The 27984-nt window shown below is 41.8% G+C and overlaps 1 long non-coding RNA gene across 1 annotated transcript; it reads right to left on the reverse strand.

Annotated features, from left to right (window-relative positions):
- Positions 1 to 459: 459 nt before the first annotated feature.
- Positions 460 to 26178, reverse strand: LOC141803928 (uncharacterized). Its single transcript, XR_012599620.1, has 3 exons — positions 25925 to 26178; positions 1082 to 1150; positions 460 to 584 (listed from the first exon to the last, which is right to left on the reverse strand). It is a non-coding gene; the product is annotated as an uncharacterized LOC141803928 (long non-coding RNA).
- Between the last annotated feature and the right edge of the window lie 1806 nt (positions 26179 to 27984).

The following is a 27984-nucleotide window of genomic DNA, read 5'->3' on the forward strand; positions in this document are numbered from 1 at the left end:
TCAAATTACTTCTGACGATATATTTCGTCTGTTACAAATTACATTACAAACAAATTTACCTCCATTGGTAATATTTAAAGTAATGTCATATAACTAATAAACCAGTGTATACTAGTGTTTTAATTTTTGATCAAGCAAAATAAATACACTGTAAAGATGATGGTTGGTGATTCCTCTATAAATGCTGATAGTGCATGTAACATACAACAACAAAGATTTTTCATTTGTGTGTATTTTGTCATTTTAGCTGACTGTGTTATTTATATTCTTTCAATAAATATTCAAAACTTACAATGTTTTTTCTTTTTATTTCAAAAGGATCTAATCAGTTTGAAGTAGTAAATAACATTGAACATAAAGGACAACATCATTAAACTATTGTATGACATATTTTTATTAGAACAAACTTTGTTACAAAACAAAATATTCATGAAGTTCCACAATAAATTGTATTCGAACAAAAGGAGGGTAGACAGGTCTGTGAGTGGTGTCTTGTTCATTGATTAACAATCTGAGGATGGCTGACATGACTGGAGAGCAGCAGTAAGTTCCCAGAATCCTCTAGTCCTTAGGCAGGGGTTGTCCTGTAATAAGAACCACAAGAACATTTTTAACTACATGCCACATTTTGAAGACATCAAACTGACTCCAAGAGTGCCAACTGTGTTTACTTTCAGAGCAAAGCATTATTTTGCATTACCTGGACAGTGTACAACCTCTGCCTCGGATACTTATTGGCATTTACTCAATTTATCATAAGTCTTTATTTCACAGCATGTTTCTTTTGTCATTAACATTTTCTCTTTAAAAAAGAATGTCAACATCATCACTTGTTTGGAGTGTCAAAAATTGCTCCACCAGATAAATGAAAGCCAATAAAAAAAGACTATTGAAGCTGTATATTTTTCTGTCAATGCAACTATAACTCAGTCATTAGTGTCATGTGCTGACTCACCTAGCCCTCTGCTGAGTTGTGTCTGTAAAGTGTTAGTGAGTACAACTGACTAGAAAGGTTTTTTTGACAGACAAAAACAGAAAGTTATAGAAAATTATGATCTTCGCAGTTCACACATAAACTCACACTGAATTACGGATATCATTGAAGTCATCTGCATTCATGTCCTCTTCATCCAGCCCCAGTGAAGACATACTGCAAAGAAAAAAACAAACAAAAGAGTAACAAAATTAACTCAGGCATTATTTCTACTAAACTTCATCAGCTGGCATGGTGTCGTCATACAGACCCAGACCTGCTTTTACTCAATCCAGTCCTGCTCAACCCAATCAGAAGGCTGAGAAGTAGGATTTAGGAATAACCTGTAATATTGGTGCTGATAATCTTGTTTTAAAGTGTGGCTTAGGATCAGGCTAGAAGGGAGACTTTTTCAAGATTACTTTCAAACTCCTCACAGAGACTTTAAAACACTGTCTGTTTGTTAAATTCAATACATGTTATTTCATTGTAGTGGCACAAGCACTCACCAGAATTCAAAGACATAAGAATAAATCAAAATTAAAAAAGAAAATCTCCTCAGCTTCAATTAAAATGTAAAAGCCCAGCAACACACAGAAAGAAGAAAAAAAAAATCAACAAAAAAGTTGAAATGCTTGAAATTCTGACTCTTGTTTGATGTCTCTTATCAATCAGTGTTCAATGAAATAAATAAATTATTTTTTTTTGTTCCTAAATAATGAAAAGTCAGACCCCTCCACAAATTGTTTTAATTCCACAATTAGTTTTTTCTCAGTCTGAGAGAAAACAAAACAAAACCAACAAACGAACAAACAAAAAAACTTCTAGCAAAGGAAATAAAATGCATGGAGGAGGATTAGGGCCACTGGAAAAAAGTCAATTTTTTACTATTGTGATTATTGTTATTATTGTTATTACTTTTCTTTCTGAGAAATAAAGTCAAAATTCTGAAATTTAAGTCAGAATTCTGACTTTTTTCTCAGAATTCTGACTTTTTTTCAGATTACTTCCCCATTGGAGCAAAGTGGCTTGGGCATATCCTTTTGTGGAAAGAAAAGTGACAAAAAGCTGTGTTATGATGACAGAGATCATTATAAGATTATAAAGGCACAGCAGTTTCCTCTGTGGCTCTAATTAGAGGTCATCTTCAGGATGCAGCCTGTGGTCTCACCTCCTGTCACTCTGCTGAATGTGAACAACGTGCTACAGCAGATATTTAACACACTCTGTGAGGAATACTTACATTAACACCAACACAGCCTCTTTCCCAGTGCGTCAAACACTGGCACTTGGTCAGGGTGTTGATTACTAAAGCACAAAGGTCTCTGTGTGCATCTGTTTCAGAAGCACAAGACTTTCAGTTGATTCCACTGTAATCCTAGTCACAGGGATTGGAGATGCTCAGGGCGAGTGCTCCGGCTGCCCATTCTGTTCAGTATTCTACCATGGCCATGGTGGTAGCCTTGGACGCTCTCAACCAGAAGTGGACCCTTAAAATGTATCAGACCTTAGACATCAAACTATGCTCCAGTGCAATAAATAATGATCCATGTTACATGCTTATGGATGTCCTAAATTACAACCTCATTTTATAAAATGAATGGGATAGACCGTATTTTCCGCACTATAAGGCGCTTCGGAGTATAGGGCGCACCTTCAATGAATGGCCTATTTGAAAACTGTTTTCATATATAGGGCGCACCGCATTATAAGGCGCATAGAGTAGAAGCTACAGTAGTGGCTGGGATTGCGTTATGCATCCACTAGATGGAGCTGGGCTGAAGGGAATGTCAACAAAACAGTCAGATAAGTCAGTCAAACTCAGGCTACATCCACACGGAGCCGCACATTTTCCTATCCGACTATTTTCTGTGCCGTTTACAAAAAAAGTGCGCAGTAAAGACAAAGCCATTTCTGCCGTCCACAAAAGCCGTTTCCAGAGATCAGTTCACATGCCAGACCTTTGGGGGGCGCTGTATTGCTCTGACAATAAACAAGAGAAGAAGCCCGGGCCAGCCTGTGAGCTAACGTTAGCACTTAGCAGAATTCCTCTTTACCAGTTCTTACCACTGTTACTTCGGCGATGCCCCCTGACTATAGTAGCCATGATTAATTAATATTATACCATGGTCAGTGAGAATTCCAAAGTCAACTGGAGTGATTTAGATTGGTCTAATGCAAGCCAGTTGACAGTTAGTTCGGCAAGTTAAATCACCACTGTATCACTCCGCTGTGCGTGTTACCATAGCAAACCGTCACACACATTTCAACAGGTGAGGATAACACAAGAGCACTGAAATATGGATTTTAAAGTCAAATTCAACATTTTTGGACCAAACAAAACATTTGATGAATGGGAAGAAGAGGAAACAAAAATAGAACAAGCTAGGCAACGTTTCAAGCAGGTAACATCAGAAGAGCTCAACAAGATTGAAAACGAAAAAGATGAAGAGAACACAAAAAAAGTTACAATTTTAAGAGAATATTTAACGTCCAAAGGAAGAGATGCTGAGTTGAATTTGTCAGCTGCTGAACTAAATACTATTCTAAGAGAGTTTTATGCATCAGTGGAGACTCAAACTGGGAATGGTTCCTATATTTGAGCACATTTAGCAAGTTTACAGCAATTATTCATTATTTCTTTTAAAGTTTACAGTTTGTGGGGCCAAGGTATAAGCGGATTAAACTACTCGGAAGTGTGCGTTAGACCGTTCTAAGGCACGACGTGGAGTGGGAACACCACGACACGCAGCGGAGTGGTGTTACTCTGCGGAGTGCCTTACAGCGGTCTAACGCACACTTCCGAGTAGTTTAATCCTTACTTAATCCATATAAAAGGCGCATCAGATTATAAGGCGCACTGTTGGCTTTTGAGAAAACTGAAGGCTTTTAGGTGCACCTTATAGTGCGGAAAATACGGTATTGATGCATATTAACATTACAATCTGTAAATATAACAATACATAAAAACATAATAACAATACTTTATAATAATGTCAGCAGTGAATGCATAAAGAAATTAAAACTAAAAAGTATCCAGTTGTTTTTTTTTATTATTGATATTTTACTGTTTGCTTGGTTTAATGGGTTCCCCCATTAAATCAAGAATCAAGATATTTCTGATGAAAATACGTGAATGAACACAGAACATGGCACACATCCCTTCTGTTTTCAGTGGACCTATCAAAAATTAAGATAGTTTGAGACTGAAGTTTGGTTTTAATAACTTTCTCTTGTGACAAAAGTTCATTGTGTCTTCATAATCTTTGTTCGGTTTGTGTTTATGACCTTAAGTTTGTTTGTTTCTTGAAGATTCTTTCAGCTCTGTTTTCTGCTCTGCAAACTTTGGCAAAAACAAATCTTTGGTGAATTTCAACAGCCCAGCTGACCTTGCTGTCTTTACATATTAAAATGTAAAAACATCTTTACATTACAACATGCAGTGCTCAACAGATTTATTAGATCACCTGTCATGGAAACCATCAAAATCCAAAACTCCAAGGGGAAAATTTAATTTCAGGTTCATCCCGTCCAAGACATAAAAAGACAGTGATATGGAACAGGGGGAGGACAGGAGGGACAGGAGAACTATATTGAATGTAAATAGGTTCTTTTGAGATCCCTGAGTCACAGGTGAGTTTCTTTGAGTGTGTCTCAGTTTGAATCCATACCTGAGCGATGATGACTGATGTTTCCCTCCAGCATCACTGAAACTAAAACCACAGTTTGTCAGACACTGAGATCATAGGTTGTCTTGTCTTGTACCATGTAACTTTGCCACTGTACAGGTTCCAGACTACATTTTTGTTAAACATGTTACTTTGAAGCAGTGCCCTTTAAGATTTCAGTCTTTTTCAGAGCTGGGAAATTCTCTGGTCACATGGTGGTGACAAAGAGTCTCCTAAAGCGATGCAGTAGCATGCCCGTGGCAGACACTCGGTCCAACCAGCTTAAAGTACCGTCTATCGCAGACTGGAGGTTGGAGAGCGCTGCAGGCAAGCGATGATCTCCGACCATGGGGGTCAATGCTGTTTTGCCAATCCGGAGCTGCAGCACAACCTCTGTGTGACCTGCTGCTGCCTGGATATGGAGAGAAGGAGACAGCAGTATCTTTGCTCTGTGATTGTATTCTTAAGTATTAAAAGTAGTTTATAATTGATGATTTGGTGAACTCTTACTTTCATGAGCAGCTTCTGCTGTGAAGGAATGAAGTCTAACTATAATGAAACGGAGACGTGTCTGTGATAAAGTTTCGTTAAACATGAGAGAAACGGGAAGAGACTATAAAATCAGACAACGTTTTGGAAGAAGGGAGATTTTACTCAAAGATATCAAGGGTATGTTTTATTATTAGCAAGCCTTCTGTGTGTGATACCCATCAGTCTCTCTCAATCAGTAACTACAAACTTAGGTGGACTTTGTTACGTGTGCATTTGAAGAGATATCAAGATTGACATGAAACTAAAAATTGTAAAATTACTTAAGTGAGAAAGTTACTCTCTCTGGCTGCCAAAGCCCTGGGCTCAGGTTTTGGCAGATCCTGGGGGGGGGTTTACATCTTCTCTGCATCTCAACCCTGCCTTGTTGAAAATCATCACTGAGGGACAAAGCGTGATGGACAACATTCAAGATCAGCTGAAAGCACCGTGCATTCTGTTTGGGCTCACTATGAAGACTATGGTTATTGGTGGCTTTGGCAGCAACAGTGGTGGAGGGCTTTTTGCTGAGTCCACTCTTAGCAAAGTCCTCCAGGCAGGTAGCTGGATGTCCCAACACCAACCCTCTGCCCTCTGCACCAGAGCTGGGGCCACTGCCATTTGTAGTTGTGGCTGATGTTGTCTTCCCTATGAAGCCTAACCTCCTCAGGCCCAGCCAGGGCGTTACCTTCAGATAGAGGCATCGTTAATTACCGCCTCTACAGAGCCCATCGAATCGTGGAGAACTGTTTTGAGATCCTCCAACAGCGCTGAAGAGTCCACTGTCAACTGCTGCAAGTCTGTCCTGATGCAGCAGACAGAATTAGAGTGCAGCGGATAAGTGAAAAAATGGCTCACATGATGATACAAGCATGGAATTTGGCGCAGATGCTTACTGAGAGCTACTCTTTTGAAAGAAAATGTTAGACACATGAAAATTTGAGATGGTGGCCATTTTTCAAAATGGCCACCATTTCCACGTTTGTGATGCAAACATGAAATTTGGCACAAATATTCTCAAAGGGAAACTCTTTTGAAAAAAATACATTCAACACGTGAAAATTCAAGATGGCAGACATTTTTTCAAGATGGTGGCCTTCTTTTAAAATGGCTCCATTTCCATTGAACGCTCATTATTCCAAAAGTTCAAATGGTGATACAAGCATGACATTTGGTACAAATAATCTCTAGTGGACACTCTTTTGAATAATGATGCTAGACGGTGCAGTGCTATTGGACTTATGAAGGCCACAGGCATACCGTTCTTTCACACCTGCACATGTTGTGTTACTGTATCAGCCATTTGCAAAAAAGACAAAAAAGATACCCTGGCAAACCTGGGGCATCTGACCTGAGGCCTCTCCCATCTTTAGCAAATTAAGTCAATACCCTCCTGTAGTGACTGATGGTGACCTTGAGATCCTGGAGAAGTTTGTGGTCCTGATGTAGGATAGATCAAGTACAGCTGTCAGTGTGGATGAGGCTAGACTTGACATGTTTGCCTGAAAGTAGAGACCATGTGAAGCCATTTCTCCAACATAAGCAGCTCTGCTTCAAGACACTGCAGCTGCAAGTGTGAACAGAAAAGTGAACAGCCAGCTTGAATCTTTGGTATGGCTCAGTCTTCGTGTTTTCAGGTCGACCTCTGGCCCAGCTCTTCATCAGAGTGTATCTAATTTTAAAAGTGAACCCCACTTTTTAGTTTATTTTTAGTGTATTTTTTCCACTGACTTACTTTCAATAAAAGATATTTAAAGTTGAGTGAGCAAAGCCAGCACCTCTATCTTTCATTTGTTAGTCAGAGCTGCTGTTGCCCCAGCAGCTGGCCATATTGCCATTTAACATTAGTTGCTAAATCATACATGTGGTGCTCTGTCAATTCAGCACCACAGCTGTGCTACTTTACTCATCTTTCTATTTGTTTCCCCTTCTCTGAATTAAACTGACAAGTTACTGTTTCCTTCTCCATACAAGAAAAAGCAAAAAAAAAAAAAAAAAAAAGAAGAAGGAAAAGAAAAAACTCTATTAATATGAAACCAAACCAAAAAAAACAAAAAAAAGGAAAAAAAAATAACACACACAAAACAAACAAACAACAAAAACAGCCTCCCTTGTGGCTGTTACCTTGTCGTGGTAAGGGAGCTTGTGTACTTCGATGAACCCTGTGAGCTATGCCATCAGGAGGCACTCCTGGCAGGTTTGACACACAGAGACAGACAACCATTCATTCACACACTCACGCCTAGGGACAATTTAGAGTGTTCAATTAACCTGATTGGACTGTGGGAGGAAACCGGAGGAACTGCAGGGGACCCACGCATGCATGGGGTGAACATGCAAACTCCACACAGAAAGGCCTACTGGTCGAGGTGTGGATTTGTGACGATGACCTTCTTGCTGTGAGGCTGCAGCACTAACTGTTGCGCCACTGTGCAACCCTCAGAAAAACCTCCAGTAAAAAAACCTCTACAGACCCTAAGAAAAAACCTTCTCCTCCATGGCAAAAGCAGCTTTTTTTATAGCCTCGTGATGGGCATTCTCTCTGTACCATAGGATCTGCAAGACATTCCTTTCCTCAGTACAACACAGTGATTGGCTGTTCTTTTCTGAGCAACAGAAGCTGTCCTTCTTGGGTCCACATTTGGAAGGTGTGCATCGGTAGTCAGTTTTGAGTTCATAATAGAAAATCCTGTTGCATACTGAATTGGAATAGGCTCAGGTTCAGTGTCCTCAGATGTTTCCATGTTATTTCTGCCATAGCTGGCCTTGGACCTGCATGTCAGCTGACACTTCAGGAGGGAGACTGGCTCTGTCGCTCGCCTTTATAATCATTGTCTTTATAACTTTTGTGTCTTTTGAAGGACTGGGTGCTGGGACATAAACACAATCAAGTGTCTGCCATGTTGAATGTTTTGGTGTGTGACATATCAACAACAAGCGTTTTGATTGGTTGGATGTGTACTCGTTGCAAGCAAAACTTTGGAAAAATAAAAGCAGCAATTTGCTCAGTCAAAGAATGTTGCTGGTGTGAAAGCTTGCATTTAAAAACAGTAAATTTCAAAAAATAAATAAAGTGTGAAATATAAGCGTGAGAAATATGCATCTGGGGTGAAAAGGGCTCAAGCCAGTAGTTTATTCCAATATGATGGTAATCATAACTAATGGTTTTAGCCACAGAAGCTAGCTTTAAGCCACATTGTTTCAAAATATGATGCTAATGGTAACTTACATTTTAGCCACTATGTTTTCCGATATGAGGCTAACTGCTGCTATTTTTTAGCCAAATTGTTAACCAATATAATGCTAACAGTAGCCAACATTGTTTTCCAATATGATGCTTATTGTAAGTAATAATTTTAGCTATACTGTTTATGGATTTATGAAACTAACTGAAGGTAACCCTTGGTCACATTGTTTACCAATATGATGCTTATAGAAACTTATGGTTTTAGCCCAATGGTTAGGGATATATGAATCTAGCAGAAACTAACATTTCAGCCACATTGTTTACCGATGTAATTCAAACAGAAGTTAAAATTATATCCAAATATGGAGTTATCAGTAGCTGATGCTGTATTCTTCTTCTTCTTTTTTCCCCAAAACAATGCAAAGCTCACAGTTTTGCTACAACTACAGTTCTACAGTTTCATTTAGCAGACACTTTTGTCCAAAGCAACGTACAACACTAGCAAGACGTTAGACAACAGTGCTACAAGTTTTTCAGCTGCAGGTGCTGCCATTAAGTGCAATATTGGTAGGTACAATAATCAACAAGTCAACAAACCACAATAAATTGCTGCAACAGTATACTTCAAACTTCAATAACATTCAATAGTAGTGCTAAAAAATCATAAGAGCTGAGTCTTAGACCTACTGACACATTCTACCCCTGAGGACAAAGAGGAGAAGGGTCAGATTACGTCAGGGCCGGCCCTAGCTCAGCAGGCGCCCTAGGCAAAGACAAAAACGTGCCACCCCCCGCCCTCTGCGGCAAACACGCAAACATACATCAATAAAATAAATACATAATACATTGTGAAGATAAACATATTTACATTCTTTATTACTTCAATGCGCACTAAAACTTTACAAACTGAACTTTTGTGAAAATAAAAACAATGCAGCAAATATTTAGAACCATAATAAGAAAAAATAAAAATAAATAACACTTCCAAGTTTAGTGCAAAAGTCCCTGGGGGGAAAAAGTGCAAAACCAAAAACCTCTCTCTCTATTACAACCTGGTAACATCCCACTTCTTCTTATTAAAATGATCAACAAAACAATACAACTACGGAAGATCCCCGCTTGACAAGAAAGAGAACTCAACTACCCATGAGCGCTAGCACGTGCGTACTGCCGTAAAGGTACAGATCTGCTGGTCGCGTGCATTTGTTTTGTAGGCGAATCACAGAAGCTAGGGCTTCACTCAAAAGTATTCTTCTGTCTTCAGCGGCTGTTTGCAGGATGGATAGAGACGAGGTAATTTATTAAATTTTGACTACATGACGATGTTTAAAATCGGTACGTTCAACTGATTTTATTACCGTGAAGTCGCCCCTGCGCTCGTCCTGTTGAAGCGATGAAGTGAATAAAAGTAGAGACAACCGATATCACACACTTGAAAAAGGTCTAAACAAAACGACATACTGGTACGTTTTCAAGAATACTGTGAACGGATGGTAAACAATCAACAAGTGCTTACAAGTCCAGCAATAAAAGGGCCAAGTCGGCATCGGTCAGACATCCCTCCTCATCTTTTATTTCGCACCAGCAAATGAACACTGTACCAATGTTTATTCGCGCCCACACCAGCAGATGGCGCCCTAGGCGGCGGCCTAGGTCGCCTATGCCCTGGATTACGTGCACAAGTGTTCCCTGAACAGTTGAGTTTTCAGACTTCTCTTAAAAGTAGAAAGGGACTCTGCTGATCGTATAGAGTTACTCCTCTAGAAAGAGCTCTTTTCTGCAGACAGAGTTGTCACGATGTGATCACTCTGCCTCTTGTGTAAGTGAGGGTTAATAGCCGTGGTGAAGGGGTTCAAACAATCAGGATTGAGCATCTTACACATCAGTAAGAAAGCTGAGTCGAGAGACAATAATAAACAGAGAAGAAAAATCTACAGAGAACTGTTTTAACCCATTTGGACCAGCTGCAGCATTCACACACATCCAGTCAATGACGAGTTCCTCGAAATATAAGCTCACGATGTTTCAAAAGCAGGTGCTGGAGGCTGTTTAAAGACATGAGAGATAACCTGTTATGTTGTTATCAAGGCTATCTCCAAATAGACTCTGCTGTATACCTTAACACAGATTCTTAGAATGAAAGAGATGTGAGGTGGAAAGGAGCAAACAGCAGCTCCAAAGGATCTTTAGAGACTCTGGTAATCCGAAAGATGTTACTAAAAATTAAAAGAGTCTGAGCAGAGTCAGAGAAGATAGGTTTGAGACAAGCTCTCACTCTGCCAGGTTTTCAGAGGAAGAGAGGACAAGTCAGTTTTAGCTCCTGTCTGTGTTTCAGTAACATCATGTTTAAGGATGTTACCACAAAAAAAGACAAGATGAGAGAGAAAAATACGTAAAGGAGGGTATTAAAGCACAGAGACTCTGCTCAACATGAACCACATAATTGCCTCGCCCACTGGCTCGCTGTAAATGTTCCAGACCTGCTCACATATCTACCTGGAGTCTGCATGGAGCCTGCAGAGAGCAAAGACCTTTTCATCTACTCATTTTCAGAGTCCCACGTCAGCCTGGCACTGAGAGGAGGCTGTTGGATGAACGTGTGTCTGTGTGAGGGGTGTTTATGTGACTTAGTTAACAAAGTGCCTGCGGCGTCACACGTTTGTGAAAGACAAAGTGGAGAGGAGAGGAGTGGGAGTGATGGGGTGAGGTCTTATTGCTGCAGTGTGTTCTCTGTTGTCTCGCTAACTGCCTCCACCTTCATGTTTATCTGATGCTTGTGAGAGATGTGCTGTCACCTTTGTTCTGCTTCCGTCTGAGCCGTCCTCATGGAGACGGTGTCACTTTCAAAGATCAGGTCTGATGCTGCCTTGTTAGACAAGAGAGAGCTTTTCTTATTTTCATCTGTTAAACAAAGAGCTCTTTTGTTTTCACTCAACCGCTGCACACATATGAAGGGGAAGAGTCAGGAGGTGAAAAACAATGAGACAAATGTGAGTTTTTCAGTCCCACAGGAGGATCAGAGTACAGATTACAAAGAACATGAGAGAAAACATGACAAATGACAAAACAAGGAGCTAGGAGGATCAGGTATGGGCTGAGATAGGTGCAATTAAACTGGATTTGAATAATTATTATGAATTTGAGGTTAATAACATGCATTATGAGGCTGAATTTGAATAGAATGATTTGAATTTAATATTTGAAACTGATTTCTAGGGCCCGCTCCCGCCAACCACAGGTTGGGCGAGAGCCCGATTGAAACCCTTGTGATTATTATTCTGCGCCTTTCTTTATCATTTGTTTCTGCCAAAAGAACCCCAAATTGTGCGCCTTTCCCTTGGAAAAAACGTGAACGGGCCTAGCCCCTAAATTCGCATGTTTTTTTGGTGTGACTACGACATGGGCCAAAAGTTCGGAAATTTTAAACTTTGTCTGATCTGCACAAAAACAGACACAAATGGTCAGTCTTGCGCCCCGGGCGCAGCCATGTCATTAGTTTTACCTGAAAGTATAGCACCCCTGATGGCAATGGCCTGAAATTGGCAAAAAATTGTGTTCGTAGGGTACGTATTTGAACAAACTAGTCCAAGGTTTTTTTTCAGATCAACTCCAAACTTGGCCTGTGTATACTAGAGACATTGAAGATTAATAATTATACTATAATTGTTATAATTTTTGGGGGCGTGACCACAAATGACCGCCAAAGTTGACCATTTTGCCGTTTTAGGAAAATCTTAATAGCTCTCCTGTACCATGTTGGATCTGGACCAAAATGCACACACAAGTTCACTGTCACAGCCTGAGTGCATTTCTACCACTGGTTGCATTAACATTAATGCTCCATAGCGCCACCAAGGGGCTCAAAAATTCAGCCCCCCCAGCTACTTTGAGCTACAGGCCTGAAATTTTTTGGGGCATAACAAGCATGCCTAGACCTACAAAAAACTCTATTATGACCATAGTGAATTCTGAACAGGAAGTACGCTATTTGGACGTAAACATCGGATTTTGACCATTTTTAGCCTACATATTACATTAAATAAATCCTTGTTTTTTTATCTGATCAACTCCAAACTTGCCTTGTGTATACTACACACATCGACAATCAAATGCTACAAATGGATTTTTGCTAGCTCAATGTGCCTGGCCACAACAGACCGCCAAAGTTGACCATTTAGGCTGCTTCATGAAAACCTTAATAGCTCTTTAGTACAGGGTTGGATCAGGGCCAAAATGCACACAGAGGTTCAGTGTCACAGCCTCAGTGCAATTCTATCACTGGTTGCACTAACATAACTGCTCCAGAGCGCCACCTAGGTGCTATTTCATTGGTAATTTTATTTCATCGTGCCTGAGGGTTCAATTTTTTTTAAGTGTGTCACAGGAAACTGAAATTGAACTTGGCAAACTGAATTTTAACTGTGAGGATTGAAAAAAGCTTTAAAATTCTTTGAATTCAAGGAGGATAGAGTGGTTGTTGTTGTTGTTGTTCACTTTACCCATTTTAAACTCAGAAAACATATCATTCAAACTCAGTTCTTTAGTGGTATAAATCTTGGCCCATGGTAGAGCTGCATCTCAAAATTAAACCAATGGAAGGATTTCATTTTGTTTGCCAGCACATAAGATACACAGTCAGCACGAGACTTTTGTACTTTTTAAAACTCCGCCCAGCGTCCGTTCGCAAACTGCAGGGGGGCGGTGTATCGCACACACATGTCTACCACATCACTAAACTAGAGTAGAGGAAGCTGTTTACACTCTTTACAACATTTCCTTTGTTATTTTTTTCTTCCCAGTCAAGTATGGTCATAATTTCACATCAGGAATTATTCATAACACGGTTATCACAGTGATCTCTGTGTGATGAATCATTTAAATGCCAGGAGTTTGTATACATTTTGAACAGTAGAAGCTCTCCTTTGTCTGCACGTCTCCATATGGCAGAAAGAAACTGTTGGAGGTGGGCAACATGGAAATTTTCTGCTTGAAACAGGACCATGAGAGGAGGCGAAGCTGCCAAAATGACGCCATTTGTCAGCATGTAGCCACGCAGACGTGTTAAAGGTCCCATACCCTGCTCCTTTTCTGTAGTTTAATATGGATCATTGATGTCTTCATGAAATGGTAGTAACATGTTTTGGTCCAAAAAGCCAATAAATCAAGCACAGCAGCATTGTTTTCAGGCTCTCATAGCCCCTCTGTTCAGTGCGCTCTGATTTAGTGGGCGTGGCCTTCATATGCAAATGAGTCACCGCTGATATCGCCCCGTTCTTCAGCGGTGACTGAGAGCAGCGCCACGAGCTCCGAGTGCACAACGTTTAGAAAACAGAGAAGCCCATAACATTACAGGCTAAAACAACAGGCTAACCACAGCTAAAGTTAGCATCCTGAAGCTAACACAGAGACAGGAGGACACTGAGGAAAAGCTTTCACATCTGCTCCACAGCTCACAGCATTTAAAATACTCACATTTCCAGGGTTTGAGGTTTGTTGGCGGATGGTTGGTAATGAGCCTGGATTCAGGACTCGCTAGCCCTCTGTTGTAATGTCCAAAGTTGGAAAAGCAGTCGGCAGTGAAGTGACAAGCACACACATGCACAGTTTTACTGAGTGTAGCTGGAACATTTCCCTCATAAATGAACTCATGCCTCTTTGCCTTGTCTTCTTCTGAGATGGGAAGTTTGTGCATGGAACTATGTGGTTGTTTACAGCCAAAAACAGCCACACTCCTCTCCTTGTTGCTGGAGAGATTTCTCTGCAGATGCGGGGAGAGGAGTGGGTGAGGAGGGGGTTCAGGGTATATGCTCTGGTGGACTAATCAGGTCAGACTTGCTCCTGATTATTCAAAAAAGGGACTCGCTGACGTCGGCAAACCCCAGAAATTCCAAACAGCTCATTTTAGGTCAGGATTTTATATTCACAAGCTCTGCTAAGTGCAGGTTTTGTCATTAAATATCACATTTTGTGGGCTGGGAGGAAAGCCAAAGACCAACAAATTTCACTAAAGGACTTAATAAAGTGATTTTTGCATAATATAGGAGCGTATACCATAAACTACGCTTTAGGCTCTCTCAGAAGCATTAAAGCTTTAAAGAAACAACTCACACATCAGCTGTCTGTTTCATGCATTAATATGCTTCAAAAATATAGAAAAATTGAAAAAAACAAAAGTAGCTAAAGTGAAGGTTTAGCAAAGAGATTTAAAAAAAAAAAAAAAAAAAAAAAAAAAGGCCTCACAGCGGGCAGTCACCAGCAACAATCAACCCATTGGCTGCCACCCCTTTTAGTGTCCTATTACAATTGGTTTTAGCATAAAACACAAAAGTTTTGTTGCGTTTCGGCCTCTCTTTTACACAGAAACTGTGTTTTAGCCGACCTAAAACACAAACTTTTAAAAAAAGCTTCTAGAGTGGATTTTTTCCTAAACACTGCAGCCACTGTTGCTGTGTAAACAGTAAGGCCGGCGTTCTCAGTAGAAACGCTGACCTCACGCTCCATGGACCACCAGCACAGGCCTGGCATGTTTCCTACAGTGTTTTCAGTTCCTCAGTGTTTCTGTGTAAAAGCAGATTTTGTTCTCTGCGTTTTTGGGGTGAAACCTTGTCGTGTAAACGGGGCCTTAGAGCACACGTTGTGCCCGCCTTTGATGGAAAACACAGCTGGGTGAAAAGGAAACCAGAGGAACACATCCCACTGAAACCTGACACAAAACAAAGTCATCAAACATTTCAAAATTGGAACCCAAAATATTCACATACAAATGCTTGATCAGAATTAACATAAAGACACACCAAGCCAAAAAAAAAGATACAAAAAACAGACTTTATAAAACGTATTTACAGTCTGGTTGAAAAAAAAAATGTCCTGTGTGAATAAATGTGCACACACGACATTTATTCAAAAGTTATGAATGAAAAATATGATGAAACGTAGTAAGGCAGCATCTACTTGACTTTGGATGCACACAGCTTGATATGCACATTTGGGCATATGTCATCGTTACTCCCAGTGAAACTCTGGTTCATTTTCCTCTTAATGATCACACTCCTTTCTCTGAGAAGGATCTGAGCATCAGAAAGTTGTAATCCCCCGCTATTGCTAGTGCTTACTGTGCCTGTTCTGTGAATAGATAGATGTAGAAAGACTTACCTGTGCTTTTTCTGGCACAGATATTGATCAGGTTTTTCCTTTTTAAATGAAGGAGAATAATTTCAGACTTGTTGATGGAGTGTGGGCTGCAGCATGCTGGAGTTCACCTTTATCCAACATTCTCTTTGTTCGTCTCTCTTGCCTTGAGCTGCAGATACAGAAGGTTGATCTTTGCTGCTTCATCAAAGACACAAACCGGGCACCATGACTCAGCTTTTCCTGACAACAAAAGCTTCATTTCTCCCATGAATGGCATTTGATAAGTGAAAGCACGGCTGTCTCTGTGTTGAAACATTTGTGACCTTTTCCAGTTGTCACTCATGTGCTGTGGAGGTTGAGTCATGGACGTGTGGATCAGAGCGGTGCCAGGCATGAGTAACACGCAGACATGTAAGCACAAAGTCCATCTCAGAGACAGCACAAGAGTGAGTCTGACAGAGAGGCTCAGACTAAGATGTCAAACACACTGCACACACTGCAGTCAGGGAGCAACACATACCCTCTGACAGCCTGATCTCAGCTCATGTTTGACAAGCTGAGCTTCAGACTTTCTTCACCCAAACCTGAAGCTTTCAAAACTGGATCAGTTTCACACAGATGGATGTCAGAACTAAAACCAAATCTGTGCCAGCCTCACTTTTATAGATTTGTCTGTTTGTATTCCATTATTAAAATGAGATTACCAGCACCAAACATGGTTATTAGTAAGTTATTCCCATTATCTGTGGTCAGGTCAGATTTTCCCAGGAGAACACAAATCCATTTTTGGCATATCGTCAGAAAAGTTTCAAGCAGAATAGAGAGATTTGTGTTTTTCTCTCTACTGAAAGGATTTCTGTGATTATTTTGCTGTAATGATGAACACTGGCAGAAAATAGACAAACTGGGGAGTGATAGAGCATGAGCTAAAGGCTAATACACAAGTTAATCTGTGTGTGCTAACATTCATTCCAACCCACATGCAGCAGGTTTTTTTACCCAGTGGTCTGTTCAAACTGGAGAGTCTGTCAATAAAATGAAGAGTGAGGTTACGTTAGCTCTGCTTGGTGAGGTTGGAGATGGTAGATGAGCACTAGTAGAACATAGCCAGGATTCAGTAATGTTACACGTTACATGCACGTCTCAGAGCAGCATTAGCCCTAGCCACAGGTGTCACTGCAAATAACAGATAATCCTCATAGAGACTTTAAGGGCCAATCCCAATTGTTATTCTTACTCCTTCCTCTTCCTCCACCCCTTCCCCTTGGTCCTCTGTTATAAGGGCCAAGAGGAAGCAGTAAATAAAAAAATCTCCTAGAAATGAGACACCACTTGATACTCACTATATCATCACCTCTTGTCAGTTGCTGGCTGTTGTAGTCAGAGTGACCATTTCTTCTCTTTCAAAGACACATTTTTACTAAGTAATGATAAACTAATGTCAGATTAGGGCGACGCACTCACAGCAAACAGACTTCACTACCATGCACCGCATCACATAAGTAACAAGACCGCTAAGCAATGAAAGCTAACAATGAGTGAATGTCACAGTATTCAGAAGATATATTATGTAGCTTATCTGTCCAATCGCTCATAAAACACAGCCTACCATTTTGAAGTCTGTTTAGAATAGAATAGAATAGAATAGAATAGAATAGAATAGAATAGAATAGAATAGAATAGAATAGAAAATACTTTATTTATCCCTGAGGGGAAATTCAGGAGTCACAGCAGCAATCAAGAAAACAAAAGTAAGAAAGTGTATAGAAAGTGCAAAAAGGTCCACAAGAAAATAGACTGCTGAAGAAGCTCAGTCCTGGACCCTGTGGAGGTGGAGACTGGCTGGGCTGGAGAGTGGTGGACGGGATGTAGTCATCTATTTTCTTGTGGACCTTTTTGCACTTTCTATTCACTTTCTTACTTTTGTTTTCTTAAATGCTGCTGTGACTCCTGAATTTCCCCTCAGGAATAAATAAAGTATTTTCTATTCTATTTCTATTCTATTCTTAAAAGAAAGAAATAAAGGTGAGCCCACTCCACGTAGCGCACAGATGGACATAAGTAATGTCAAATTATTCTCTGCCTGGTTGTAAGCACTCCCAGCACTGACTTTATGCCGTCTCCTGCCCCATGTGTCCGCAGACGCAGTTGCCCCCGCCGCTTCCCCCTGCCTGGAGTTACGTATAGAGTGACATACTGACATTTTACGCTGACGCAATGACATGGCACCGACTTGGTTCTTTGCCGATGGAAAACCAAACCAGTTCTTAGAAAGAATTTGATTTGAACCAACTAAGCAATAGCACTAGCACCAGTACCAAACAAGCACTGGTGGAAAAGAGGTAAAAGTGATCCAGATCCGATTGGTTAGGGTTAGGGTTGGGGTTTTATCCAGATTGAAACTAGGACTGGATTACGTGGTGTAATCCGATTTTGAAATTCGTCTTTCCCTGTGGAACAGCCCATTTTTTCAGAATTTAATCCAAAATCTCCGAAATCTGATTGGATTACCTTTGAACAACTGGCCCCTGGAGTCTCCTGCAGCTTGGCCCAGCCTCAGCCACGCTGCCCAAGTTTCTCATTTGCTTCGACCTCAGCCTCACGCTCACTCCAGCCTGCACGGATACCACTCTGAATCCGGTATCTGCATGTTAAACTGCACTTGTGACATTCAAAACTCCCCCCTCATCAGTCTGCTTTTGGGTCCAATCTTATCTACTGGTCCTCAGACTGTAACCCTTAACTTGTTGTGTAGAGTTTATTCCACAGCTTCTGTTTTTGCTCTTTTCTGTGACGTTGTTATCCTTTCCCCAGGAGCACCACACTTCAATCTCAACAGGAATCCATCTCCAGTTCATTAAGGCTGACCCTGTCAGATGCTCAGTCCTGCTGAGTCTGTGATCAAACTGTGTGTGATGAGAGAGGACCTTGGGTTTTACTGTAAAAGCATTCCACAGTCTTCAAATGTTCGTTAGACGCAAACTAAGTGATCAGCCAGTCTTCAATGGATCAGAAACCGACCAGCTATGTGGGGACATAATGTACCTTTTCTTTCTTTGAAACCTTGAATGGTCAGACTTTTTCTTTCCTGTGGCCTGAAATTCTCTTCTGAAATTGAAAAAGTTCTGATTTGTGTCCTGTCCTTCCTCTTTTCATTATTTCTGTGGCTGTATGTCTTCATTCTGCTCAGCCTTGATTTTTCTAACCTTAAATAAACCTGGAAAACACAAAAAGTCTTCACAAACACAGAAAGACCATTGGATGAACTTAAAGCAGATGGTCGTGTTTCCTATACAACCATGAAGAACACACTCACATTGTCTGCACTAGAACAGGCCATATTTATGTCACAGTCATGGAGATTCAACAATAGAGCCACTCAGAGGGCTGAAAAACACGGATCCCTCCACAGTAAAGCTCCCTGAACCCTGGAGATGAGGACTGACACTGACTTCCTTCAGTGCTCCACCATCTGCCTGCTGCGTTTAGCATGTTCCCTGTCATCCATCTACAGGTCTGAGGACATTAGTGATGTGTAGTTACCTTTGTATCCACCTGCAATGTATGAGAGTTCTTTACTGATATGATGCTAACAGAAGCTAACAGTTAACCTCATCCAATACAGTCCACAGGACGGATGTGGCCCACGGACTGTATTTGCCCATGTCTGGTCTGTGGGGTCCAGAAGTCAAAGCTTAATGTTCCTGTGCATTTTTCCAAGAATTGAGTTGATATGACTTGAGAGGTATTGTGTTTTTAAGTTTTAATTATGTCCCTCTGGTGCCCCCTAGTAACTTTACCATAGACTGCAAAAAAAAAAGGATTTTATCTTGCTCGGCTCGAAGTGAGCTGTCCACAAAAACTGCTCCCCCTGGTGGCTGGCTGCAGTACAGGTTAAAAACTCTGTCTCCCCAGCCATTCCAGATAGAATAGAATTGAATAGAAATGTATTGTCATTGTAACAAGTACAACAAGACTGAAGTCACAACAGCAATCAAGAAAACAAAATGAGAAAGTGTATAGAAAGCGCAAAAAGGTCCACAAGAAAATAGATGCTGACAGCTTGTCCATCATTGCCCAGTTCAGCCAGTCTCCACCTCCACAGGGTCCAGGACTGAGCTTCTTCAGTCATGTTCCATCTCTGTCTCCTGGATCCTGTCTGCTCACATCAGGTGAAGCTCTTCCAGCATGGCGTTGGTGTCTGATGTTAGCTCTGTTAACACGTCTGTGAATGGTATGATGTTACTCTGTCCTCTGGTATTCACTCTGTTGTTGGATAAGCACAGCTAGCTCGTCCATCTTATTGGCGATAGATCTTATGTTCCCAATAACGATGGATGGAAGGACAGGTCCTTGTCGTCACTTCTTAACTCACACCTCAGAACCAGCACGTGGTCCTCACCTACTTCTCCTCACCTTGTGGGAAGACATCAGGCCTTACACCAGTTAGCATTGACATGCTACAGGCTGCTAACAGCTGAGTTCACATGTAGACAATGCAGCCATTTTTACATGTAGGATCTCCAGACAAACACAGGAGAAAAGTAGTAAAAATATCACTGAAGCCACACAAAAAGTTTGGTGTCCATGACCAACAATGAACCATACAAAGTGATGATCCACTCCGAATACAAAGATGACGAAAAAGAGACGAAAAAATAACAAGAAACAAACAAAGAAGAGAGAGCTGCTGCAAAGGCAGCCATAGGCAACAGGGCGGCGCCTAGCAGTTGAGCAGCAGATGAGCTGTGGTCAAACTTAAAAAAAATAAAAATAGCCATGCTCTCCATTATACACACTCTATAATCTAAACATGGTTTAAAGCTCAAAACTTTACCTGGATATGAAGAGCAATTACGTCACAGCTGTCTATGAAGGCTGCCGCATTTTAAAGGCCCCTCCAAAATATGTCCGATGAGGTTGACAAATCCAGCCTTCCTTTCGCACGCTGTGACCGACAGATCCGGTGAGTCTTTCTTAGCCTCACATATCCCAAGATTCATTGCACTGGATTGCCAATGATGATGGACACGGCAGAACTCCAGGGGGACTCCTGTTTTACTCAGCTGTGAAAGATTTCTGGCCAGTACTATGATTTTACTTCTAAAAAGATTGAAGATTTTGTTTTACAGAGGGGAAATGTGTTGTTTTTGCTCTTTGTAAATAATATATAGAGGAAAGAGAGATATTCTTTAAAAGTGTTCTTATCATGGAAAAGTTCTGTGTTCATGGATGTAAATTCTCAGGGAAAAAAATAATAAAAATAAATAAATAAAAAATAATAATTAAAAAAAAACCTTCCTTGATTGTTTTTCAGGCAATTTGAAAAATACATTTGATCAATCCAGTGCTCTGAAAAAAAAAAAAAAAAAACTAAAGGAATTACAATTGTAACAGCCTGAACTTCTATTCTTAACCCTTTAAGCTCTGGCCTCTTTTTTATGTCTCTGCCAGAAAAATGACAAACCCACATTGATTAGTATACCTCTGCATCGACAAGGCCTGTCTGAATCATTCTGCTGTCAGAATAAAGGGAAACATGAGAAATGTGTTCATAGGTGTCAGTGATGGTATTTATGTTACTGGTTCAGAGGAATAACTTAAACAAGATGAAAGTTTTATTGAAGCATGACTTGACGGTGCTTGTTTTTGAGTCCTGTGTTTATTGGATGATTCTTCTGTTAAAAATGGTTCAAGGATTTAAATTAGTCTCATACAGCTTCAACAGGATCAGTTTTGCTTATATTACGGGTTTAGTTTGTCCTTGTGCAGACTGAATTCAGACCAGCACCCTAAGGAGCCAGAGGGAGCTCAGTGTGTGTAGTCATGTACACATTTTGAACACATGGCTGCTCACGGCAGTAAAAGCAGAGAGTGAATCCAAACATTAGTTTTGAAGTCACATACAGGCTGTCTTGGGGATGATCTCTGGTATTTTTGCTACATGCAGTGTGCTGTGATGTTGTGTATTTGTGCACCTGGAGATAAGAACAGTTTCTCCTCTCAGAACCTGACCCACTCTGCCCTCACGGCTCATCACACTGCCTCTGCTTTCAGAGCGGCACAGACCAGCTGAACAGAGATTGCTTTTTATTGAAGCTTGCCGGGCTCTTGATGCTGATACTAAATTCCTACAGCTGATTATACATTCGTACATTCTATACTTTCAGGAAGAATGAAAAAAAAAGGCACATACGGCACATTCTCGCCACTGAAGAGGGCGCTAAGTTCTGTACGTTTCAGTTGTTTTTGCCCACCAGGAGGACACTTAAACCAACATTCTGCCAACCCTCTAGCATGAGTTTTGGCACCCAAGAGGGCACCTTAGCACACATTTTGGCACTCAAAGACTACTTTAATGCATTTGGCCGCCAAATAGGTGGCATCACGTCTGTGGTGGTTATCATTTCTTAAGCACCCAAGTGGGGACTTAAGCCCACATTTTGCCTCCTAATGGTGCGGCCACACCAAATGCGAATTTACGGCGCGATTACATACAAAGTCAATGCAAAGACATGTTTAGACGCCGATTCGCCTTGGGTTGCGCGTTTGGGGCGTTTGGCGCGGCGGGTTTGTGCGTTCCAAGCGTTCGCACGTTTGGGTGGTAGACGCAAATTTGCTCCAGTTCAAAATATTGGACTTTTGACGCGAATTTGCGTGAAGGCTTGCAGTGGCCGCCAATCAGCGATGACATTCCCCCACAACATCGATTAGATGACGTTGGGAGGAAGCGCAGCCTGCTCCGGCACCAACTCCGCCGGAGGATGGAAGAGAAAACAATCTGTGCGGTGTGTCATCATCCAGAGTTATACGATACGACGCATGTACTCTACAGAGACCAGAAAAAAAGGAGCAGGCTGAGTGAAAGTCTCTGAGGAGACAGGTTCTGAAGGTAAGTTCTGAAAACATTTGTTCCCTGCTGGATTTGCCTGCACAGGTCATCACTGAGTCCGACTGTGTTTTCCTCAGCGGAGTTTTGAGCCTGATAGAGAGGAGGAAAGAGAGGGGCAGGGGCAGAGCCAGGGAAAAGATGGAAGTTCTCGGCGGTCCTCTCTTTCCTTAAACCTCTTCATCATCCCCAGGGGGACCTCTGGGAACAAGGGTCAGGGGTTTGAGGGTTCAGGGGATCGAGGATAAGATCGTAGGGAACAGCCATGCAGGACCAGTGGAGGAGAATCACCAGGGAGAGGCAGCAGGCATCGATTGTGATCTCCAAAGCTTTCACACACTCTCCTGTCATGCTTTGGAAACCACAGCTCATTTTTTTTCAGATGCTCTTTTGGGCTTTTGGTCTTTAAATGAACAAGCTCTCTACTCCGCATGCGCAGGAACGCGCTAACGCGCGTTCGCCCCTGAGCTTGTCAAAATAGTCCAGCGCTGAGACTTGGGCGTGACAGGCCATTTGCGCGAATAAATTTTGCGAGTTCATGTTTGGTGTGGCCGCAACATAAGAGGGCAGTTGTATATTCATAAATCCAGAGGACACTTTAGTGCATATTTTGGTGCCCAAAGGGGCACTTTATTGTGTTACGCGACAAAAGTGAGCAGAGTGCATTTGAGTACACATTTGGTACCCAAATGGGCACTTTAGCCAAATTTTGGCTTCCGAGGGGGGCACTTCAACACACATTTTGGCTTCCAAAAGGGCACTTAAGCACTTTTTGCCACCAGGGTGGGCAGTTTATCATGAGGGCAAGGGGGCAGTTAAGGGGGGGGGGTCTTTAGCCTGAGTTTTCATTCTCAAGAAGGTGGTTCGATTTTCAAAACAAGAAGGGCACGTTAGTGTTGCACCCATGAGCAGACCAGGGCCCTGTTCTACGAAGCAAGTTCAGTCTAGCGAGATAGCCTTGGAGCTACCTCGCTAGACTGAACGCGGTAGCCGGAAATCTCGCTACACAGTTTTACGACGCTGGTTATCAACCTCATAAGTGGATCCAGCTTGGCAATGAGCGCGTGCACAGATATAAGGCGGAGCCCGCTGCATCTGACCAATCGCGAACATGGAGCAGTCTGGAGCGTCAGAGCAGGCCGGAGAGAGAAGGACCACATACTTCACATAGGAGGAGCAGGAGGTGATCATGTAATGTCATCAGTATGACGAGGTGAAACATGTAATTAACGTTAAAAGCAACACCGTCCCCGCTGCTAAAGCACGGAAGGAGTGCTGGCAGAAAATTGCTGACAGTCTAAATGTGTAAGTGTAGTGCAAATAAAATCTTTTGTGCCAATATCATCCTGAAATAGCACTGTTCACCATGCACTTTTACTGTAACATGCAACAAACCTAATTTATTTCATAGATTAATTTATTCATTTGCTCATTCCTATGGTGTTTATATTTTTTGTGTGATATGTAGCCCACATGAGCCCTACATGAATTCCTGTCACAATTTTAATACGGGCGGTAAAATATTGTCATGGAACAGAAGTGTTGGCATTGAAGATCTTATTACGGCAATGAGAGTTCTTCATTCCCTTTAACTACCGTTAGGAAGTGTCATGTACTACCAACCCCTCCCTGGAAAACCGGTACCTTTCATAAAGGTGGTCATCCCAAAAAGAGAGTGGGTCGGGCTCCGATGTCCACGGGATCCTCTAAGAACGGACAAGCCTTTTTTTCGTGAGGGCTCATTGGTCAGTGGGCGGGGTTTTAATAGTCCGCGAGTTCAATCTGGAACCTAACCTGCCCCGGAGCAGGTTAGCCGTTCAGCATACGTTACCATGGAGACTCGCCTCGCTGAGGAGTGATCCCGTGTCGTAGAACAGGGAATCCGAAACCTATCCTCAAAGCTACCTCCCAAGGCAGTAATCCTGCTTCGTAGAACAGGGCCCAGGACTTTGTCTTCCATTTGGCAACTTTATCTACCTGGTGCTGTATTTTTTAAAGATTATTTTCCCTCTGAAGCAACGGGTCCTTCACAACAAAACGCACCATACAAGCACTGTCACCTCTTAACGCAGGTCAATGGCGTCACATATTAAAAAACAAAATAAAAGGATCAATAAGGACTTTCCAATTTCTAAATAAACTAACATGAAATGATAGTACTCCAATCATTTTTCCCAAAATTAACAAATGAAACAAGTGTAAAATAATACCATGTACTGTAACCCTACTTATAGTATAGCAAGCTTTCTTCTGTTTAACTGAACTGTATACAAATACTTCTAGGCATTAGCACCAATTTGGCTCGCACAAAGGCACTTCAGGGCATTTTGCCGCCATGGAGAGCAGTTTACCATGCACTTAAGCTTGCATTGAGGTTCCTAGCTCATGTTTGTGCCCCCAAAGGGACACTTTAGGGCAACCAGGAGCATGAACATGCATTTTGGCATCCAAAAGAGCACTTTAGCAACAGCGTCGGGAGCGTTTCAGAAAAATTCCACTTTGGAGGCCATTTTCAAAAGTTTGCGTTTTAGATCGACTGAAACGCCATTTCTGTGTAAACGAGAGGCTGAAACACAACAAAACTTCTTCGTTTCACCATGAAACTATTGTCTTGTAAACGTCTCCTCAGTTGTTAGCTGCCCAGATTAGCTTCCTTGCAGTGCATGGCTTCACTGAGTCAAACAGATTATTCTGCAGCCATGTCAGCCTGAAAGTACCCAGTCAGGGTTCATTTTCTGTCCTTTCTGTGTAACTCCACAAAGACAAATTAAAAAACAGGATTGGCTCTAAGCTGCAGAGCTCTGCAGATTACAATGAAGAGGACAAAGTAGGACTGTGGAGTTGGTAAAGTCCTTTGACATGGCAACACAGGCAGAAAACATTCATAGAACAAGGCGCTCCCTAATTTAATCCCACCTGGAGAGACTTTAATCTGCAGGCTGGCTGATCTTCCTGCCGCCCCACTTGTTCTCTGCGTTCAGATTCATCATTTAAGGGTTTAAAGCTTTTTCCTTTATCGTAATCTGTTTATCCACTTGTTTCATTTTTGTCTTTTTGTGTCATTTTAATACCCAGGGGAGCTGTACTGGCTTTTCTTTTATAATAACACTGAGGCATTATGTGGATGATTTCTTTTACCCTCTCTTCCCCTCCCTCCCTCTTTTCTCTCTCTTTCTCTCACTCTCTCTCTCTATCTCTCTCTCACACACACACACACTCACAAACACACTCTCACACACCCAGGCTTTATCGCCTTCCCTTGCTGTCGTTCTTCCTCTCTCGTTCTCTGTGTCTAAATCCAGCTTCCTAAGTTACAATAGAGCCGTTAAAGCCTCTGAAACGCTGAGCAGGCCTTGAAACTGTCCAATTGAAAAGTGGGCAACAGATGGACATTGAGAAAAAAGTGAGAGAGAGGGAGAGGGAGAGGTTGGTCTCAAAGTGCCGTTAGCGTTGTTGGATTAAGGTCACAGCAGAGTTTCATAATGACAACACGCAGCACAATGTCAGTTATTATCACAATCACTCTCTTACACACTCTCTCTCTCTACCTTCCTGTGGTCCGGCTGGACTGGGCAGCTCCGGGTCATCATCCTGGATCTCCATGGTCTGGATTGGGGAGGGGGCTGGGCTCCAAACATTTCAGTTTTCCACTCACAATGCTCCCAAAAGAGTGAAAAGAAATCCCCGCTAATCCCTGAATCCCTATAAGTTTCTACTGAATGATTCAATTTCCCCTCTCATTGTGTCACACTTCGCCTGCCTCGGCAGGAAATGTGTGTCTGTGTGTGTGTGTGTGTGCCTCTGTGTGTGGCTCTGTGTGTTTGTGTCTCCGTGTGTGTGTTTGTAGTCGGTCCCAGGTCACCAGTCTTGAGCGCTTTGCAATGAAGCTTTCTGCCACGGGTGTCGAAGCATGGACAATAACAGCAATGGAGCATGCTCAGTGGCCTTTTGACTGACAGCCAGGAGCACTGGGCTGTGTGTTGTGTGTGTGTTGTTGTGTGTTGTGTGTGTGTTATGTGTGTGTTGTGTGTGTGTGTGTAGGGGGAAGGATGGACAATGAGTGAAAATGCAATGATGACTTGTAGAAGTCCAGTGTTCACAGCTCTCTGAGGTGATTACCAGAGCTGGTTTCAGACCTGTTTGTTATTCTGCTGCAGACTGAGGCCTGTTTGCTCCTGCTGTGCAGAAACATACAGTGATTATGGAGCCAAAGCAGCTCTGTTACTCCACTTTAAACCATTGTCTTATGTTGGAGGGATATCTGACACATGTTCAGATTTAAGTTACAGTTGTCAAAAGGAAAAGTGGGTGGCAGAGACACGAGATGTCTGGCTAAGAAGCCTTTAAGGTGCTCTAACCCTCGGAGTATTCCTCATGTAGCTTAACCACCATTTTTCTTGAACACACGTTCTTGAAACAAGTTGTGAAAAAAATCACTGTTGTTAGATTGAACCATGAGCTTCTGTTAGCATTATATAGGTTTACACTGTTAGACTCCGCTTGCATCATATAGAATAGAATAGAATAGAATAGAATAGAATAGAATAGAATAGAACTATATTTTCATTGTAACAAGTACAACAAAATTGAAGTCACAGCAGCAATCAAGAAAAACAGAAGTAAGAAAGTGTATAGAAAGTGTAAAAAGGTCCATAAGAAAATAGATGCCTTCAGCTTGTCCATCATTGTCCAGTTAGGCCAGTCTCCACCTCCACAGGGTCCAGGACTGAGCTTCTTCAGTCACGCTCCATCTCTGTCTCATAGATCCTGTCTGCTCACAGCAGGTGAAGCTCTTCCAACATGGCGTTGATGTTGAATGTTAGTCATGTGTGTTAACAGTATGATGCTACGCTGCCTTTTGGTATTCCCTCTGTTGCTGGGTTTGCACAGCTAGCTCATCCATCTTGTTGGAGATAGATCTTACGTTCCCACTAACGATGGATGGACAGACAGGCCCATGTTGTCACTTCTTAGCTCACACCTGAGAACCAGCAGGTCGTCCTTACTTTCTACTCCTTACCTTGTAGGAAGACATCAGGCCTTACACCAGTTAGCATTGACATGCTACAGGCTGCTAACAGCTGAGTTCACATGTAAACAATGCAGCCATGGTTACATGTAGGATCTCCAAACAAATTAGGGCTGCACGATCATCGCAATCGCAATCGCAATCGCAATGTCAGCACATGCAATTACGTAATCGCAAAAGAGGTTATCGCAATCGCACTCACAATGTCAGCACATGCAATTCAGATTTTTCTCCATGATAACCAAGCAAGTCTGTAGACTCATCATGACACAACTTTTTTTATTAAATCGCAAGCACAATCGCAATATTGTCCACCTAATCGCAAATCTCACCTTTTCCCCAAATCGTTCAGCACTAAAACAAACAGGAGAAAAGTAGTTAAAATATGAAGCCACAAAAAGTTTGGTGTCCATGACCAATAAATGAGACATACAAAGTAATGCTCCACTCCAAATACAAAGATTACAAAAAAGACGGAAAGAGAAGAGAGAGCTGCTGCAAAAGGCAGCCATAGCCAACAGGGTGGTGCCTAGCAATCAATATTGGTTAACAAAGAGGCTAAAATGTTAGGCTCTTGTA

Source organism: Halichoeres trimaculatus, unplaced genomic scaffold, assembly GCF_033239565.1.
Source record: "Halichoeres trimaculatus isolate MK-OKI-2021-1 unplaced genomic scaffold, fHalTri1.1 fHalTri1_scaffold_15, whole genome shotgun sequence".
NCBI lineage: Eukaryota > Metazoa > Chordata > Actinopteri > Labriformes > Labridae > Halichoeres > Halichoeres trimaculatus.